Consider the following 20101-nt stretch of genomic DNA (forward strand, 5'->3'; position numbering starts at 1 on the left):
ACAGAGGTCATATGAAAAAAATATTTTTCAATGCTCATGGATTTTTCCTCTTCTAATTATGATATAGTTGAGGTGGAGAAGATAAGGAATACTGCAGATGATAAATAGAAGAATTCTTTGCTATTATTTATTACAAGACGACATTATAAAATGTTTTAAATCTTTATACTCTCCTTCACAAAGTCAGCTTTGACTGAGAAATCTATATGGTTCCTTCTTTTACTGGCTAACTATTCTGCCTGCAAACAAAAGCCTTGCAAAGCTGACTGAGTTAACTCTGTCCTGGTCCAAGCCAGAAAAAAGGGGTACAGAATTTGTGTGTGATTATGTAAGCTTTATTGTTTTCCAGGGCAGGTGACCTAATGAAGATATGATACATGTGAGCCATGATATTCTGTTCCTGCAGAAACTTCTGCTTGACCTATGGTGGTACCATAGGATTCTAACACATCACTTACATTGGGTTGAATATGAAATTATAAGTATCCACAGAGTTTAAAAAAATTCACTCTTCCCAGCTTATGTGTTGCTTTCTTTTCTCACTGCTGATTTGGGTTTTTTTTTTTTGGTGGGTTTTACTTGCTTGAGTTCTTCCAGTCCTATTTGGTATTCTTCTCATAGCAGTAATAACAATGTTTGGAAAAGTTTGGTCCACTGTACTTTGGCATAGATTTTTCACAGATGTTTTTCTGGTCATTTTTATCCTCTTATGAAACAAGGCACAAGTAAAACAAAACCGTTACAACACTATATGTGGTGACAGTTCTACTAGTATATTGAAAGCAAGAGGAACTTCAAATTATGCCTATGGTAAACCTGTATGCACTTTTCTCTCCTTAAAAGTATAATAAAAATGTTAGTTAACTACTTTAAAAAATGGAATTTTGTTCCCATTAGGTTTGCTACAGCAAAAACATCTCAGATGTTAAGGAAAACTGCCAGTTTACAACAGGAGTTCCTTTAATGTAGCCCATTTTTTTACATAACACAAGACTTGGGAAATTCAGTAAACTTTGTGAGAGGAAAAGAATATTCCAGATTAACATGAAATTAACATGCTGGTATCTCCAGTTTCATTTAAAAAGAAAAAAAAAAAAAAAAAAAGAGAGCTGACAAAACAAATGTAAAGCCCCAGTTTATCAAAAAGAAATTCAATCTTTCTAAGTGTTATCAAGCAATGGAAGATAAAAAATTGCTCCAGTTAAGAGCACTGTGACACCTCATGCAGTCCCATTAACTCTCCAGTTACAATTCTGGCTTTCCACTGGTGAGAATCACAGAAGAGCTCAGATTGGAAGGGACAACAGAGGATGACCTGGTCTGTTACATTGTGCTCATGGGCATCCTGTTCTCCCCTCCCCGGTCCCCTGTGACTCTGATCAAGATAACCCTGGACCCTCCTTCCTGCCCCAATGGGGTTGGCAGAGAGCCAGAGAAGCCCACCCTGTCCAAAGTCTGTATAGACCCCTGACATTTCCTCTTCGTCCTCTTTGCCCCGCTCTCCACATGGACATCACAGAATAAAGAGAGCTGAACCAACATACATTGGGGTAAGAGCCTCTTTTGGAAATCTTTGCCATCTCCTGATATTCGTCCCCTCAAAGCCTCGGATCTCTGGGGGACTGAGAGGGGGGAAAACATCACTGGTCCAAATTCCCTGCTCTAGGGTCATCCTAGAGCACATGGCACAGAATTGCATCCAGATGCTTCTTGAACATCTCTCGTGAGCAAGATTCCACAAACTCTCATGACAAACAGTTGCAGTGCTCAGTCACACAGTAAAGTTCTTCCTCACATGCAGGTGGAACTTCTTGTGCATCAGTTTCTCTCTGCTGCATTTTGTTGGCCTGAGTCCATCCTCTTGACACCCACCCTTTCAATATTTAAATGCACTGATGAGGCCCCCTCTCAGTCACCTCTTCTGGATGATGAGCAGGCCCAGCTCCTGCAGCCTTTCCTTATGAGAGAGATTCTCCAGACCATTGATCAAGTTAGGGGCTGTCTGTGGCTCTGTGTCTCTCTTGTGCTGTGGAGCCCAGAACTGAATCAACATTACTGTGGTTTTGGGATTCATCATTGAGGAGATGCATAGGTTTTCAAAGATTTATATTTTTTACACAGAGTAGGTGGTTTTGTGGGAAAATATCTGCATCTAGATCAGTTAATTATTCTATTACTTGTTCTTTAAAATGCCACTATTTGTTTTGTCTTTTCAAACCATAAATGGACATTTCCCAAAACAAGAGCAAAGCTTAAGTATTCATAACTGTTTGTAACTTTTTGGAGGTATTTAGGACCAGGAGGAAATACCAAAAGTGCTATCAAAAACTGGACAAGATTTTGAACTTTTGGACAGTTATCAAAGATACATGGTAAAATGGATTTGACTTTACAGTTCTGTTTGCTAGTGAGTATTTTGAATTTCTAGTAAAATTGATTTTTAATTTTAAATGTATGCATATAAGAAAGGAACAGAGAACAGCATTTCTGCTTATGTTAGCCAATCCGAATTTCTAGTTTTTACATCTTTATATTTGCAGATATATCAATTTAAATTAACATTTATTGGAAGAGGTTTTGCTTTATCATTATTTCTCATTTTATAAGTAGATGCAAGCTACTGGGCCAGAGTACTGGCACTATGCAACCTGATCTTCAGCTATTCCAAACCCATTTTTATTTTAGCAAGGTGCAAGTCAAAGGACATAATCCATGTATTAAACATTTGTGCTAGCATAATACTGCAAGGTAAATTGTTATTGATTCATACAAAGGGTAAAGTTGAAAAGATTTACATTTAAATTAAAAAACGGGGCTGCTGAAAATCAATAATAACAACCAAGGGACTTACCTTTGGAAATATTCTGGCATTAAAAAAATTATTCAGATTTACAGTTGTTGCCCCTTAGGTATACAGAGCAACCAAGGACAAAATTGATTTTTTTCCACATTCCTGTTCCTATTAAATAAACTCAGATAGTACTTCACTGTTAAGTACAGTTATCTTAGAATATTTCACATATGCAATATATGCTAAAATGTATGATTGCATGTCTTTATCTGTCTCTGAAGTTCACTTATGTTGAACAATTTCAGTGTTGTCACTAATGTAATCTCTATCTCATGATTTTAGTGGTAGAAGGGCAATTTTATGTTGTGCTTAATTATTTCATTTAAAAATGCTCCAGTGATTAATCAATAATTAAACAGGTAATGAAACTGAAAGCGTGGCTATGCAGAATTCTACTTTAAAAAGTATCTGCCTCACACTAGACTCTATCTACCTAGACTCATTTTCCCACCTGATTTCTGTTCTATATATGAATTATTTTGTGCATGATTACAATGTTTCTCATATCCTGTGAGTATAGAACAAAGCACAGTAGTAAGAAACACCAGAGGCTACAGTAGTGACAAGGCACAGAAGGCTAGCACAGAATTTGTGGATACCTTCTGAAAATGAACAGAGAAACATTTAGGTGTTGAATTAAAATAATGTTTATTAACATTTATATAATATAAAGATGTAAATCTCTACTAGTATAAATTCATTAAACTAACAGCTGCGTAACTCTCTATCTTTTTCTCCTCAACTTTAAATCGCAAATTGAAGCAAAAGGATTTATGGTTTGTTGAGATGATAAAAGTTCTGGTTAGAGGTTCATACTTTCATATGGCTCCTGCATGATGAACTGAAGCATCAATGTGATTCTTGCATTCCTCTCAGAAACTATGGAAGGAAAATAATTTGTAGACCTAAACAAAGTCTCCCTCTCTGTCTCTTTTTCCACCTCCCAGCCTCTTCCTCCAATTCTCCCCCCAAGTCTCTGAAGAAAGATAATTTTACTCTGGACTCTCTTCTTTCCCCAGTATATTCTGAAGAACTTGTAATCACATAAGTCAACATTTATTATGGAAGAATACAAAGAAGGTTTTTTAAGTCCTGTTTCAAGGTCTGTGTAGTGATGCTACAGAAAACCTTGTAGCTAAGGTCCAAATTTGGGATTAAGAAAGTGTCAGGTATTTTTCTTCCCACAAGCCAAATGTATTTAAATTTATTTTAACCCTCTAAGGTTTTTTTCCAAGACATTTATTTTATTTGCTTCTCAATATCTCAGTTTGTAACCTACACATTCACAGACTGACATTGTACAATCTTGTACATTAATATTTGCAAAGATTTCCGCTATGGTGGTTTTGGAGACTTTAGAATAATTTGTTTCACAAATAGGCAGATGAACCATAGGAGATAAGTGCCTGTAAATTTCTTATCCTGTTAAGAGATGAAGTTGAAAGTTCAGTTTTGAATCCATTTGGAAAAATTACCAGGTCTTCTAGAATGGTGTTTTTGCATCAATGAATTCATCAGAAAGACTAAGTGATCTATCCAGAAAAGGATTCCTGTGGGAAAGAGGAGAATTGCAAACTTTGCTGGGTTGGATGTCTGGAGAGAAAACAGTGAATATGTATGAGAAGAGGGACAACAAGTACAGGAATTAAAGCCAACAATGTTATGTAATTATCTGAATAGTTTGACCTGGACATGAGTAGAGGCTTTACTAGAGACTTTTTTTAGGGTTTTTTCATATCTCAATAACAAAGTGTATTTTCTGTATCAGACATTTTTGTCTTTTTTTTTAACTTTTTTCTGCCTCCATTTGCAGCTAAGCCACTGTTTCAATGTGTATATGCATCATGTGTCATAAAAGACTGTTTCCACTAGGTCTAATCAAACTCTGGTGTGAGTACTGGAAGCAACGCAAAAGAAATTTGCAGTTAGTATGAGATTTCTTCCATTATTTATAATTTATATTACATCTGTAATATAAAATTCCCAATAAAATGTATGCATAAACTGGGATCTTGTGTCCCTGATAATTTTTGTGCAAATTTGATAATACAACTCAGTTCCTCAGTGGCTGATTTAGTAACTACTATCAACTGACAAAGCGAAATGGCTAAATGAAATAAAATCTTGTATTACACCAGTAATTCTCAGAGTTCTTAAAAAATTATTTTAAAAAAAGCTAAAAATCTTTCATTATCTTCATTTGAAATTGTGAACAGAATACCTTGTTTGACAGCATTGACAGTTGAGGTCTGATGACTCTTGCTGCAGCATATGAAAGAAAATTACTACACATCAGGACTACTTTTTTCTTATCTTTACATGACCATGTCTCCAGCAGTCATCACAAGGGAAAGAGTGCCCATATTTCAGTTACACTCTACTAAGCTAAAGCATTTTTCTCTAAACTATTCATGAAGAATATGCTAGACTTTTTTGCTCTATGGTTATACCACCTACTTTGCTGAAAAGATCACAGATCACAGAATATTCTGAGTTGAAAGGGACACAAGGGTCAAGTCCAACTCTAAAGTGAATGGCACATATAGAGATTGAACACACAACAATGATATTAATAGCACCCTACTCTAAACAACTGAGCTAACTTCTGTTGAAGGGAAATGAAGGTAATAGAAGAAAGCATCTGATTTATGTGCAGGTGATATACCTAGAATTTTTCGTGAATGGCCCATCAATATCCTATATTGCTTGGTTATGGAAAAGGATGTGAATCCTCTACTACATTATCCAATATAACATACTTTCTCAGTTATTGAGACTTAAACATAGTGTAATACAGCATTAAACTGGTCTCCCTTACTAGAAAAACACTTTAGGCAGTCTGGGGCAGAATTTAACTTAGTTTTGAAGTTCCTCTTTGTTGCAAACCTTCCCTGTGGGGAAGACACCTCTGTGTCTGAGGTTTGTTCTCATATTTACCTATAAAGACACTCCTTCATTTGAAGTTCTGAGCATAACAACTTCCTTAGCACCAGGAACAGATTAATTCTTAATTTGTATACATGTTTATATTTTACCTTTCTTGTATATTCCACTTTGTGTGTTAGTGTCTTGACTATTCTTTAACATTAACTTATTTGAGGAATAAATTATCTGGATATACTTTCATAGTATTCTACTGTATTGCATTTTATTTTAGCTACACATTATCAACAAATGATATATCAATATCACAATAAAAAATTCGGAAGTGGAATCTGTGAAACATGCTATTAGGTTTCATCAGAGGCTTGAATATCATCTTAATCAGCACAGCTTTAATATCATTAACAGCTTTTCCTATGCTTCAGCAAGTGTTCATGAAGATGAGAACAAATATCAATATCCATCTGTTAAGTGAATGCAGCACATATGGTATCTTAGAGCCTTAAAGTAGATCAGGTGTGGTTTATAAAATGTGATTCAAACCACTGTAGTATGCAATAGCATAAGAAAAATAAGGGATTTGTTCACCTTGCTTTGCCTTGTAATGAAAGAAAGGCCGGCATTAAAACCTGGAACTAGAGACCTCCCTTTGCAAAAATAGTGTGTATGGAATCTTGAGCTTCTCAGGAGTCCATCCTAGGCCTAATTAATTTCAAATGTTGTGAGAATTTGGCTACACTACATCTATGCATATTTTGCTTTGTATTGCATATACAGACACTTAAATGAAAGTATTGATGTTTATAGACAGAGTTGCAGCACGTGTCATATATGTATGACACATATGTGTGCTGAAACTGCACATATATATATATATATATATATATATATATATATATGAGACAAACCTCACAAATTATAACACTTTCCTAGCTGATTTCTAAAACCTGGCTTTAAGAACTTTAAAAAAATTTATTCCCCTGATGAAAGCTAATGGAAGCGTCCCATATGAGTAGAGAGAGATTGGAAATTTTCAAGAATGTATCAACTTCAGTAGTTTCCATTTGGAATAACAGATTGCAGTTGCATCAAAACTATACTTGTTATCTAGCTTTCTACCAAAATCTCTTATCTGTGCTGTAGTTATGCCCATTTTAGTGGAAACAGGGAACATTTGTAGAAAGAGGATACCAAATGCCCTAGAAAAAAAAAAAAGTGTGATGTTCTCTAGAGAACATCTCAGGGATGCTGCTGAGTGACTACCAGGACTCAGAAAGTCCATGGATTATTACTCACTGCTGTTGTTTCTGGACACCAATGATGAGCAGTCCAAGCAGCACCAAGAAGGATTACTGATCCCTGGGAGTGGTAGTAAAGGCCTCTGGAATACATGCAGTTTCTTTATCCATACTCCTAATTAAAGGGAATTATTTTGAAGGGGCCAGTTGAATCTGAAGAATCAACAAATGACTACAGGGCTGGCTGCCACTGCCAGGGGTTTGGCTACTTAGATCATGGACTCACTTTGAGAAACCTGGTCTACTTGGGACTGATGGGGTCCATCTGTCAGAGAAGGAGGGGAGGGGGGCATTTTTGGTCATAAGCTTGCCAAGCTGGTGATGGAGACTTCAGACTAAAATAGACAGGGGAGGGGAACCTCAATCCATCCCACTCCTACTAGTTTGATGCAAAGGGTTTCCAGCTCTGGATGTGATCCTGTGGAATCTGCTCTGGGAGAACCTGTTTTAGCAGAAGGGTTGAACTAGATGATCTCCAGAACTCCCTGCCAGCATCAATCCCTCTGTGATTCTCTGTGACCCTTCTTGAGAATGAGTATACTGGTTTAATATAAACTTCCCATACACAGATGTTTGAGTTGAGTGGAGAGCCAAAATCTTAGCTGTAAAAAAAAATTATATGAATGAAACTGTTTTCCACAATGCCTTCTTCTTTTCTAAGAGATTAAAAAAAAAAAAAAAACAAACTGTATTCTGTCTATAATAAGATAAGTGAATGTTAGACATGTGATTTAAGAATCTCATAGAAGATTCATCATGTTTCCTTTTTTCTTTTGGGTATTATGGAAGATTGTGAAACTTCAGAAATTATGTAGAACTGAGAACAAAGCTGAGGGTTTGTTCTCAGTTTAAAAAGGTTTGCAGGATAACACATTCACAGTTCCTTCAACACATGTACAACAGAGTGATCTTAAGAACAAGTTATGACTAGAGGTCTACTTAAGTTAATCTAAATATGTATGTACAGTGAAGTGAAGAATTAGCTCTGATATCACATATACAAGGCAAATCTGAATTAAGTAGGCTATGAAAACTACAGTCAGCTTTCAGTACTGTAGAGCTCAGAGACAAATCTGTATGGAATGAATGTTGAAGTAAAGTAAAGTAAAAGTTAAGAAGGTATCATCCAGAATTTGATAAAGTTGGTGGGAGCTTATCCTATACAGATGATAGAAGACTTTTCACTCTTTTTCCTTAAATTTTCACCCCTTAGCCAATTAAAGGAGTTCAAATAGAACTATGATAAAGTTTGGAAAGTTTTAATTTTTTAAATAAGTCTTATGTAGAATTTAATCTTATAAAAAATATCTCCTTTAATCTGTTGCTTTTATATCAAGCCTCATCTGAAATCTTTCTCTAAGCTCTTTAATTAGATTTAATGGAAAACATAGCACATTTATTTTACATTTCCTTTTCAGACTGTGGATTTGAGATAGTGGACTTACACACAAAGAACAAATGTAAGATAATAAATTCATCCCTGATGTAGTATCACTGATTTCAGAAGTAATTCTAACCCAGTTATTTGAAAATATATTTTTCAAAGATTCCATTATCTTATAGTATTTTTTCATTTCACTAGGGAAACCAGACATGCAAAAGAATGAGGAAAAGGATTCAGAAATAATTAAAAGTACATGTGATAGTAATTTCTTCTGTACCCAGAGAGGGTTTAAAAACTACTATTTAGCTTTCTACAGAAAAAGAAAAAGGAAAATGCATAAAGTGAATAATACATCAGAAGCTAAGGAATAAAAGATTGATCATACTTTTTCTATCCTTTCTAAAATAATAATTCATGTCATCAGTAGATTGGAGTATTTATTTGGCAGAGGTGAAATAGATTGTATTTATCTGAATAACTTCATGGAATTCACTGATACTGTCGAAAAACATATGTAAGGTTATTCAGGAAAGTCAGTACGTATTCTCCTATGGAAAATAAAAATTAATTTCAAGCCCAGAACCAATTAATTTCTTATCATTATGTCATGCTAGTTTGTCCCTCTGTGACTTGCAAAGACATTACTCAGAATTCAAATGTATCAAGGTCTTAAACCATTTAGGATTAGGCAGTGGGAGCTGTTGCTATGTGTATAGTAGGACAATGCAGGTTTTCTTGTCTTAGATGTTTTAGAAAATCTGCTTTAAAACTTTCAGATTTCTTAACAAAACCTGCGCTTTATAGCTGCTTGAGTAAGACTGGAAAAATGTTAGGAAAAATGTATTAAACATTGCCTTTTCCTGCATGTGAAGAGAAGTCCCTTGGAGTGCATTTCATACAATTGGGAACTACAGTCACATGGTGTTATTACAGATTATGTGTTAGGGCATAAAGTGATAGTAGCTAGAACCAGCAAAAAGAAAATATTTGCTAAATCAGGGATGGGGGGGTGATGGAATTGAGGAGAACATGAAAAATATGTATTGTGCAATTTCTTCACTTGATTTATTTTTGTTTGATTTGTTGTTTGAAGTCAGTCTCAGTTCCAAGCCCACCTTTGGCAATTTAATATTAGATTAGAGATCATAAATGTCAAGCTGTTTTTTCATGTCAGCTTGCTGCAGTAGGACTGTATATGCAGGCATTGCTTTCTTTTGTTCATTATGGTCATAAAAAAACATTTCGGCAGTAGTTGAAGAATTTGTATATGCCACACTCTATCCTTTATTCATTTTTTTCCCTTGCAGTCTCATGTTTCCTGTAATTCATTAATGAGTAGAACCTCTGCAAAATATGTGTTTCAACAATCATCTCTTTCTACAATCTGAGACTGACTTTGTTGCAGTGTGCTAGTGTGCAGAAGAGAGATCTGTCAGCAGCAGCTGATTTATAAGAGTGATTTACCTTCTGGAGAGTGTAATTATGTTCATAGTTAAGAATTAATCAGGTGTGAGAATTCTAGAATAATCACACTCTTGACTTTGGAAGGACAAACTAAATGGAGATTGTTACACTGAGTCATCTCAGCAGATGGTGATCTCTTTACTCTTTAACAGCTGGAAGACCAGGTTTCCAGGATAGTTGTCTTTGTTTTTAAAAAAAGAAAATGAGCAATCTTGCAGTGGTTACCTATAAGCTCACATTGGTGACAATGCATGAGAAAGGTACAGCAAGAATTAAATACATCAGCAATCATGAAATGAAATTAAAGTAGATAAAATTAGTGTTTTTTAATTTGCTACTATGACATTGTGTATAGTTCTGTGAATATAATAAAGGGTTCTCTCTGTCTCTGCTGACTAAAAGACTTTTCTCTCTCGTCCTAATAAAGAGCATGATACCTTTTACATTTCAACTTTCTTGATGTGTCTTTTAACAATTATATTTTATTAAAGCTCATGGCAGTTGGATCTTCATTTGAAGATGCCACACTGTCTCAAAGTCCAAATGTTACGAAATTTTCCAGATAATTTATTGAGATTCTACAGGATTTTTAATGGAAGTATATGTTACTTTTTTATTCTGTCTGGGCTCACTGCTATCCCTCATAGGTAGAATCTTAACCTAGGCACTGCCAATCAGATATGTCATGTGCAATCACACTCAGCATGCAGGGGATATTGACTTTGTGAGGCACTTAGTATAGTGAAAAGTCTCCCCTAGTTCCAATGAATCTTGATCAAATGTGAGGTTCACCACCTCCGATGAAGGGGAGGTGATAATTTTGCTATTACTTGAAAGGCTGGAATATTTCAGGAACCATATTGTCAAACAAGTGTTAGTTACAATTGATATAAAGATGTCCCATGTTTTCCACATTATATGAAATATGGTAATGAGCAAACTAATTGTAGAGAAAAACAGTTATGAGCAAATTCTACCAGAATTTCCTCCATTTTAAGCAACCACAATTCCTTGTATAAGTGATGATATGTAATTCCTAGCAAAGTCATGGTGTGTTCTTTCTTTCAAAATAATATGAGCTAGTCAGCTTTTTAGGAGGACACACTTACGGTTTTTTGCACACCCAATGAGCTTTCAAATGTGCCTTAATCCAGAGCAGCCATTGGAACCACTGCAACATCATATTTTGTCTTTGCCAAAGGAAAATGTTTTATGATAAAAAAGCTGAAAAAGTTCCAGCATTCAGGCAGGAGAGAGAAAAGATCTAAAAATTCAACACATTGTTTTCATATGAGCAGAATCTGACAGCAAAGGTGAAAAGTTACTTTCTAAATCAAACATGCTGTATTGTGTGGGATGAGTTCCATTTGGCTTCCCTGCCTCATTATGCCTCCTTATCCCTACAGCACAGGGATTTTTTTAACAGTGTCTGAAAAGTCACCTTGGGACTTGACAAATTATCCTTCCTATTATGTCATGTTCTCAAGGAGACTATGCTATGGCATTAATTTTAGTATTAAAAAAAAGACCATAATGTCCACATTGCAAATAAATGGTCCAGTATTTACTTACATATCTCCCAAGTGTTTCTCAAAGGATCCATTCAAGATGAAATTCTGTCTGTCCCAAAGGAGACAAAGGTGTTTCGTGCCCCATTTGCACAATGAGGGATCTGTGTATTAAGGCAGCAGTCTGCATATCATTATGCATAATTATAGACATAATTACAGCCCTTCATTTCCCTGTCTCTATGAGTTGCCACCTGCAATAATCTGGATCATATTTAGCATAAATATAGTCATTTTTAAAATGTAGGTTTTATCTGAAAAACAAAGCTGCACAGAAACCAATACCCACACCGAGTTTTGTTTCCCCACTCTTTGCAAGCTTTTGTCAGAGTTCTATGATTTGTACATGTACTAGCTTATCTACTTTCAAAGCAGAAAGTGTCAATATTCATTCCAAAAATATCAGACTTCAGAGTTTTGGGGCCTACAGAACTCTCCAGAGAAAGGTGTGACTAAGTCATCAATTATAAAGAATAACAGCAATTTCAGCCTTACAGACAGTAATTTTTATGCTGTTCAGCTTGTCCATCTAGCTTCAGGTTTCCTTTAACACAAGTACATATTGTGTTTGTATTTCTGATGACCCAAACTGACAGTTCCTTTACTTTGTGAACAAGTTCCTGAAACTTACTCATATGAGATACTAAACATTCAAGTAGAGATATAGATCAAATGTCATTCAATGTTAATCCATAAATTAGCTAGTTTTCCTCCTCACATAAACCATGCAGTGCATGTCACAAATAGGTCCTGCAAATTGATTTGATCTTAAATCTACTTCCTAGTTCTACAAAAAATATCTGTGCTCCTGCAACAGCAGTGGCTCATGGCCTCATATAACTTGCCCTGCATCTCCACCAATAAGAAAATTAGCACTGTTTCTACACTGATTTGTAGAAACCTCTAAAACCCCACTGCTCTGGGAACTAGGGCAAAGCTTTTGCACAGCAATTTTGGCAGCAATATGTTATTTAAAGAAAAATACTATGGCTTTAAAGAGGACCCCAGATTTTATGACTGTTGCTTATCTGTGTTAAGATTTCAGACAGTGCAATTGTGAAAGATCCACTAGAACTCATTCGGGTCAAAATTACTGATTAACAGTTTACCTTTATCTTTTATTTTTTATGTTACATTGTATAAGCTCTTTATCAATAAGAATTTAAAACCTTGGTGTTGAATTAAGAGGATTTTTTTTGCATAACATTAAAGATTGGTAATGCTATTGAAAGCTTAGGGCAGGACATTTCTATCTTTTGAATATTTCTGATTCTTGTTTATGTCATGGTAATTGTAATGATTAATACTTGGTAAATGTTCCGTGCTTTAATGCTGTGCAAAGATCAGTGAATGAATCTTCACAACTTTCTATTTACAAAGTTAAGTTCGAATTTTAAAAAACAAGGAATCATTTGCCTTTGAGAGATATTGTTACACATGATGATAATACACATGATGTTTTCAACATCATCACGCATATTACTACAAGGAATTTTACTAAAAGCAATAGGAGCTTGAAACATCCCTTCCCAACTCCAGAGAGCCCTACTCTGTGACAAAAAGGAAGGGAAGATGTGAAAGTAGTGCAGATAAAGTGAACATAATAAAAAGGGATCACGCAGGACTTTCCTCATCTGTCTATGAGTAACATTTTTTCCTATCAGATTCTTCCTTTCTTTACAATATATAAATATAACAGAAAATCAACATAAAGCTAATATTTGCTTTGTTCTCACAACATTCTCATTATGCAAATAAATAAGAGATAAGACATATGAGTTGTTAGACAGCTTTATAAAATTTCAGCAGCTGCATTGAAAGCAATCCACTTCATGCTCTAAAGCATGAAGCATTTCCCATTTCCTTCCCCTGTGTAAAAGCTACTGGATGTTCCTGTTTCTTTTTTATGTAGGTATGAAACCCTTATAGTGCTATCCCTATGGTTTTAAATTTCCTATTTCAAATAGCTTTATTAATCTCTCAGCTGGTCACCTACAGATGCTAACTGTGCTTGCTAAAACAGCTCTGCTGGACACTGTAAACTCACCTTTTACTCCACCATTTTTATTCAACAAAAACAAAAAGGGGGAGGGGGGAGAAAAAAGAAAGGTTGTGTATCTCCAGCTTTAGTAAATACTTCAAGGCAAATGTGAAATATTTTCAAAGGATATTTTTAAAAAAGTTGTAGAATAGAAAGATGCAATGGATCTGTGTGTATAATAAATTTCAGTGGCATAATATTTAATGTAGAGGATAGTCATAAAAACTGAGACATACTACTGGTTCAGCCTTCCATCTTCAGACAGCTTTATAGCAGTACCAGAAACTAAGGAACATAACACATCATATTGCCCATCTATCTAGCTCCAATTTGTTTAAGACCACAGAATCTTCACTGTAATTGTATTTCTTATTAGCCTAGATATAGGTTGCTGCTAGATTCACAGAAAAACATGCAAAATAGACTTAGAACACAGCACATTTTGTACTTCATATTTTTATGACAGGGTTCCACGTTTAAAATTTATTTAATGCATTAGTCCAAATCATAAAGGAATTTGATCTCAAGTTCCTTAGAAGGCAGCTTCAATCCTACCTACTCTTTTAGGCTGGTCTACAGGAAGGAGTGAGAAAGTGAGAAGAGGAGGAATGCTGCTATGTGCACTGAAAGCTTACTGGGAGTCTTTGCTGACAGGTTTTAAGCTACTTCCATACATAGGCCAGTCCATGTGCTTCAGAAGTACACCAGCAGGATCTTGATGCTACAGGATATTTTCAATTTATCTCTGGTGGTTCTGCTATACATTTCTTCTTGGGCATTACCTGTAGCAACTGAAATTTAATATACTGTGCAGATTTTGCTACACTAACATTTGGAATTAGTTTTATTTCTCAGGGACTAGAAATAATGAGTAAAAAATATATTTTTATACTAATATATTTGCATAGATATTTTCCTTGGTTTATTTTTAAAAATTAAATATAAGAAATTTAGAAAGATAAACCCTTTCTTAATATTTAATACAATTCATTTGAATAAAAATTGTGTTTGCTTTGTTTGAATGTTTTAATTGTTCATATGTCAGAAAATAAAAAACTATAATTAAATGTGTTTATTTTTAAGATAAGGAAAATTAAATTATAAATTTGGGTACCTCTATAACTCAAGGAATGAGACATCAACAGTTATGTAAGTACTCCTGATATTACTTCTGTGACGCACAGTTTACATTCATTTCCAGAAAAGAATCCTCATAAATTTTGCATGAATAAAAATAAATTTTATCTTTATATGAACACAAATGTACATTCATATAAACTTTTTCATTTTCATTAAAGATTTAAGGAGAAATATTTTGAAATGTTTACAAATCCAACATCAAGAAGTGTCTGTGAAATCCTGTGGTTACTCTGTGCAGTAACTATTGATGGTGCTACTCCTTTTAAACTGACATTAAAGGGATAGCCATATGTACTTTGTGAATCAAAGGAAGGAACTATGGAACTTCTCACTACAGGAAACAAAATGTGCCTCTTTGGCCAGAAAGTGAAGCAAGCATGGCACAATAGCTTTCCTGCTGCTGCAGAAGACACGGGCTGCCAGGACCCACACAGCCTGATGAGATTTGCCTAGGTGGTGACCAGCCTCACTTTCCCTTTTTTCTGAAATGAATGAGCTGAATCTTGGACCTGCGAGGCAAACAGAAATTGTCACCCAGAAGCTGCCTACATCAGTAATGAACAGAAGCATTTGTAGAAACTAGACTATATTTGTCAGAAATGGGTGAGATTTCAAGGTGAACTGGCGATTTAGTGGTATTTCATGTGTGAATACTACAGATGTTCAGAAGGTTCTTTCTTTCTTTATTGCTTGCTTGATCAGTTCTTGGTTCTTAACCTTTCTTACTCTGTGCTACTACACTATCACTTCTAGATGACCCAAAAAGCAACACTAAATTTACAGCAATATTAGATAAAGTAGCAGAAGAGTATTTGGAAGTTTTTTGATGCAAGATAATTTATTTGTTCCTAAGGAAATCCACTTTGTCTTGAATAATAACATTGAAATTGACCATCATGCTTACAGCAATTTTGACTTAAAAAAAAAATCTTTACATAGTGCAACCTATGGAAGAGGTAAACTTGAAAGTACTTCTATATAAATTGCAGACAACTTAAAAAAAATTAAAATGAGTCTTTGCTTAAAGTGAGACCTAAGTATGTGGGACTCAGATTCAGTCAAAGAGAGAAACGAGAGTTTCTATCCAGGCAGAAGCCTGGGAAAGAGCTGGAGAAGAATGTAAATAATTCTTTATCTCTCTTGTTTTTCACATTGTTTATAGTTAAGTTCTATCACTGTGTCAAACACTTTGCATCAATGCTGTGGGTTGTTTTCACTTCAGAACCGATGGAGTTGATCTTCACAAAGCTCTGTATAAAAGAGCGGTGTATTTTGAATAAATCGGAGTTTTACTCTCACAGCCTTCTGAGTCGAGTCTTCTCATTCCTGCCCTGCCTCGACATTGACATAAGTACTTTCAAAATTGTCATGTTTTTGAAGAAACATATCAATCTTGATGGACTGAGAGTAATTAGCACTGTTAAATGATAGTTCATAACACTAGCCTTCTGCATTTATATTGGCTGGCTTTGGACAAGAAATAGTAAGAAATTAATGAATTTAGAGATTTTGTAGATTCTGCCTCTAACAGAGGTTGAATCTTTCAAGGACACAGCAAATTATGTAGGTTTATTAAATTCTGGTCAGTCCCACTACATCATATTTCATATGTTTTAAAACAATAATTTATATGAAAGTATTTAACTTTTGTTGTTAATGAAACAACAGTTTTTCAGTAAAAACAATGATTTGGCCAAAACCAGGAAACACATTGGGTCGCTGATTTGAAATAATTATGCTGAGACGTAAACACACTAAAGCAGAAAAATTATTTCTTTTTTCTCACAAATGGAAATGGCACATTCCTTTAATACTTACACCTTAGGCGTGGAATACTATGTTCTCTTTGTTGTCATTTCAAATAAATCTTTTTAATCTCTCATATGCAGAATAGGCAAAGGAAAGGGTGAATTCACTGAGCAGGAATCAAAATCTTGTTATTAAAATTAGATAATTAGCAAAATCTAAAGAAAAAACTCATAAATTAATGTAAGTACACAAAATACTTACACATTATGTGATGAAATGCTATCAAGAAAGCATAGGAAATTCAGAAAAATAATGTAATGAACATTTCTTATAGTTAATTGGAAAAATTTTAAGAACATCAGATTTGTTGTTTCAGTCTTCCTGATGAGACATAAATTCATGAGCTGCTATGTAATTTTTCATGTTTTGTATAATTCACAAATTGAGGTTAAAAAATTAGGAAGTAAATACTATATGAGAGTTGTAATATAGGATAGTGGGTTTAAATTGGTGTATCCTGAAAGGAATATTTTTTAGGCTGCCACTTATATTGTATATGTAATTTTTACACAATGATCAGGAAGGTATATCTGAATATTCAAGGACAGCAGAACCTTATCAGTATCACCTTTTTTCAGGTAATCTCTAACAGGAAAAGGTATTGAGATATTACAAGATAATTTTACTATATGTTTGCAAGAGTAAACATGAAAAATTCAGGAAGCCAGTTTTTCCACTCTTATTAAGATTAAATTGAGTGTTACATTCACCATAAGAGTGGAATATTGGTTCCATTAACTCATGATACTGTGATTTTTTTGACATATTAGTTCAGATTCAATAATTGTGTACATCAGGAATAATTTCAATATTCTTCAAAGAATGTGTTATATTTCAGACTAATAGTATCAGAATATCTATAATTCAAAATTTACCAGAGAACAGCACCTTACTACATTAATATTATTCAAATAATAATTCATTGAAATCAAATACAAATATGCAGTTAATAAATATCTGCATATGCAAGGTACTGACAAATGCACAATAGTACTTGATCCTTCCTGACAAAATAGAACACACAAATCTTGTAATCAATACAATGTTTAAAACATGTATTTTAGTTTTCTTCTGGATGAAGGCTATTATCTGGAAAGGCATAAAAAGAACTCCAAGTTGTGATTCATGAAAATATGGCAAATGTGATAAAAAAGCTGGAGCTAGAAGGGCTGAAACCCTTTACAAGATCTATAAGAGAAGTTACGGTTCTACTTAGATCTTAATCTAAGGTTAAGGTAAAACTAAGACATCAAATAGAAAGGAAACTAAAAAAGAAAATATAAAGTTAAGAGATGAGATTTAATTTACCTTAGGCTCTACAGAAAAAGCATTAGGCTAAACTTTAAATATCTCTGAGTGCCACAATAGAACTAATTATGATGATACAGTCTTATCTTGGTAAAAATGAATAGAAATTAATTAAATATCCAATGTACATAATTTTATAATCCTGTTTTCACATACCTTAAATGCACAAAAAGCTTTCAAGGTTTAATCCCAGCCAACACCTCAACCCCATAGAGCTGCTCACTCATGGTGCTCCCATGGTGGGAGTGTGGCAGAGAAATAGCAGGGTAAAAGTGACGAACTTGTAGGTTGAGATAAAGACATACTAATAGGTAAAGAAAAGGACATATATGCAAGCAAAACAAAATGAGGAATCCATTCACCACTTCCCCTGGGCAGCAGGTGTTCAGCCACCCCCATCATGTGGAACAGCTACTTGGGAAGTCAAACACCATCACTCTGAACACTCCAACTCCCTTCCTCTTCTTCCAGCTTTATATACTGAGCATGCGACACATTTTGTGGGATATCACATGTGTAACTTGAGGTCAACTGTCCTGACTGTGTCCACTCCCAGTTCCTTGGGTACCACAAACCTGTAACTGGTGGGGTGGGCTTAAAAGCTAAAAACGCTTTAACTCTGTTTGAGAGCTTCTCAGCAGCAACAAAAATAGCCTTGTATTATCAACACTGTTTTCAGCACAAATCCAAAACTTAGATGCATACTAGCTACTGCAAAGGAAATTAACCCAGTCAAACCCAGAGTAAACACAAACCAAGAAAAGAAATTATTATCAGGCTGGAGTACAGTAATAGACTAAGAAGGTTGTCACATTAAATGTTTTATTTAATATTTATGGCTGTTTTCTTAACTTGTCTGCAAGGCACAGGAAGAAATACAAGCAAATATGTGTTCTAGTAACATAGATATTTATTCTATTTATTTATTAACTCATTATTTTTTTCTGTCTGATATTTACCATTATAACAGACTTGAAAAGACTTTTAATTTGAAAAGTTTCATGTTCCTGGAATTTAATAGTATTTTTTCTCCTTTCCCCTTCTGTCATACCAAAATAATTAATTTTGGAAAATGCCTGATGAATGTTCATCAAATAACATGGACATGAAATAATATTATGAAATTGTAAGTTGAAAAGGATTTTACTGCTGGAATATTCCTTTATTTCTTAACTCTTGTATCTAAGGGCAACAGTTTTCATGAAAAGCAAACAAACAGAAAAGTTTCAGGTTGTTCCCACTGGATTTCAGTCTGCTTTATTTGGAAAAAAATGAGGAGTGCCTGCTTTAAGTTTTACAAAAATATGATATACAAGGAAAAGAGTCCACTCATTTTGTTCTAAAATGCTAAATTTAAAAAGTATATTTAGCTACATAAATTAAGAATTCTTCATAAAGAAATATTTTTCATAGACCCTCCTGAGAACATAGGCATCCTCAAGATGCCAACATGAGAAGTTCATTATGCTACCCATCAAAAATTATTTATTTTCAAAGTATTATTTCTTGAGTTAAATTTCTGTGCTTATACATTATTGGCTCTCAGAAAAAACAACCCATTGAGATAGCAATGAGAATAATTGGGTTTTTTTTATTTAATAAGATTTATGGATTAATTTATACTTTATAGTTACTCTTACTTTAAAAGCACTTTTTAGTACCTTTTTAAAATTTTTTTTTCTAGAAAAAAAATTACACATATTGAATTAAAATAATGTTCATAAGGACTTTGACAATGGTTTAGGTATTCACTATCCCGATTAGAAAACAAGCAGTTACTGGAGATGAATGTAGTCTTCTCCTGAGTTTCAAATAAAAGAGGGTAATAATGCTAAGACATTGGTCAAGAAATGTGATCACAAGATTAAAAAATGTAAGCCTGTACTGACTAAGGGATTTAAGACAAAGCATGGAGATGTAGCTTCAAACAAGTTGCTAACTATCTCTCAAAAGTATCTAAAAGGTTTAAATGTAAGATAGTTCATGGGCTATGCTTTATCTCCTCCTCAACTTGAACAGGATGGCAAATCATTTGCCTTCAAAGTGACTGATTTTTAGCTCCACTGGCTGAAGTCAGGTGAACTTAAAAATTACTGATGATAAATATCCTGAGTTACAAAGGACTCCCAAGGATCATCAAGTCCACCTGCTGGCCCTCAGTCCTGTTACTGTCAGCACAAAGAACAGTTAAGTGTTTGCCCCTCTTCTTCCCTTCATGAGAAGGTTGTAACTGCAGTGCGGTCTGCCCTCAGTCTTCTCCAGACTGAGCAGAAGAAATCACACCTCATAAGGCTCACTTCAAGGCTCTTCATCATCTTTATAGCCCTCCTTTGGATGCTCTCTAATAGCTTCATG

Source organism: Lonchura striata, chromosome 6 (genome assembly GCF_046129695.1).
Source record: "Lonchura striata isolate bLonStr1 chromosome 6, bLonStr1.mat, whole genome shotgun sequence".
Taxonomy (NCBI): domain Eukaryota; kingdom Metazoa; phylum Chordata; class Aves; order Passeriformes; family Estrildidae; genus Lonchura; species Lonchura striata.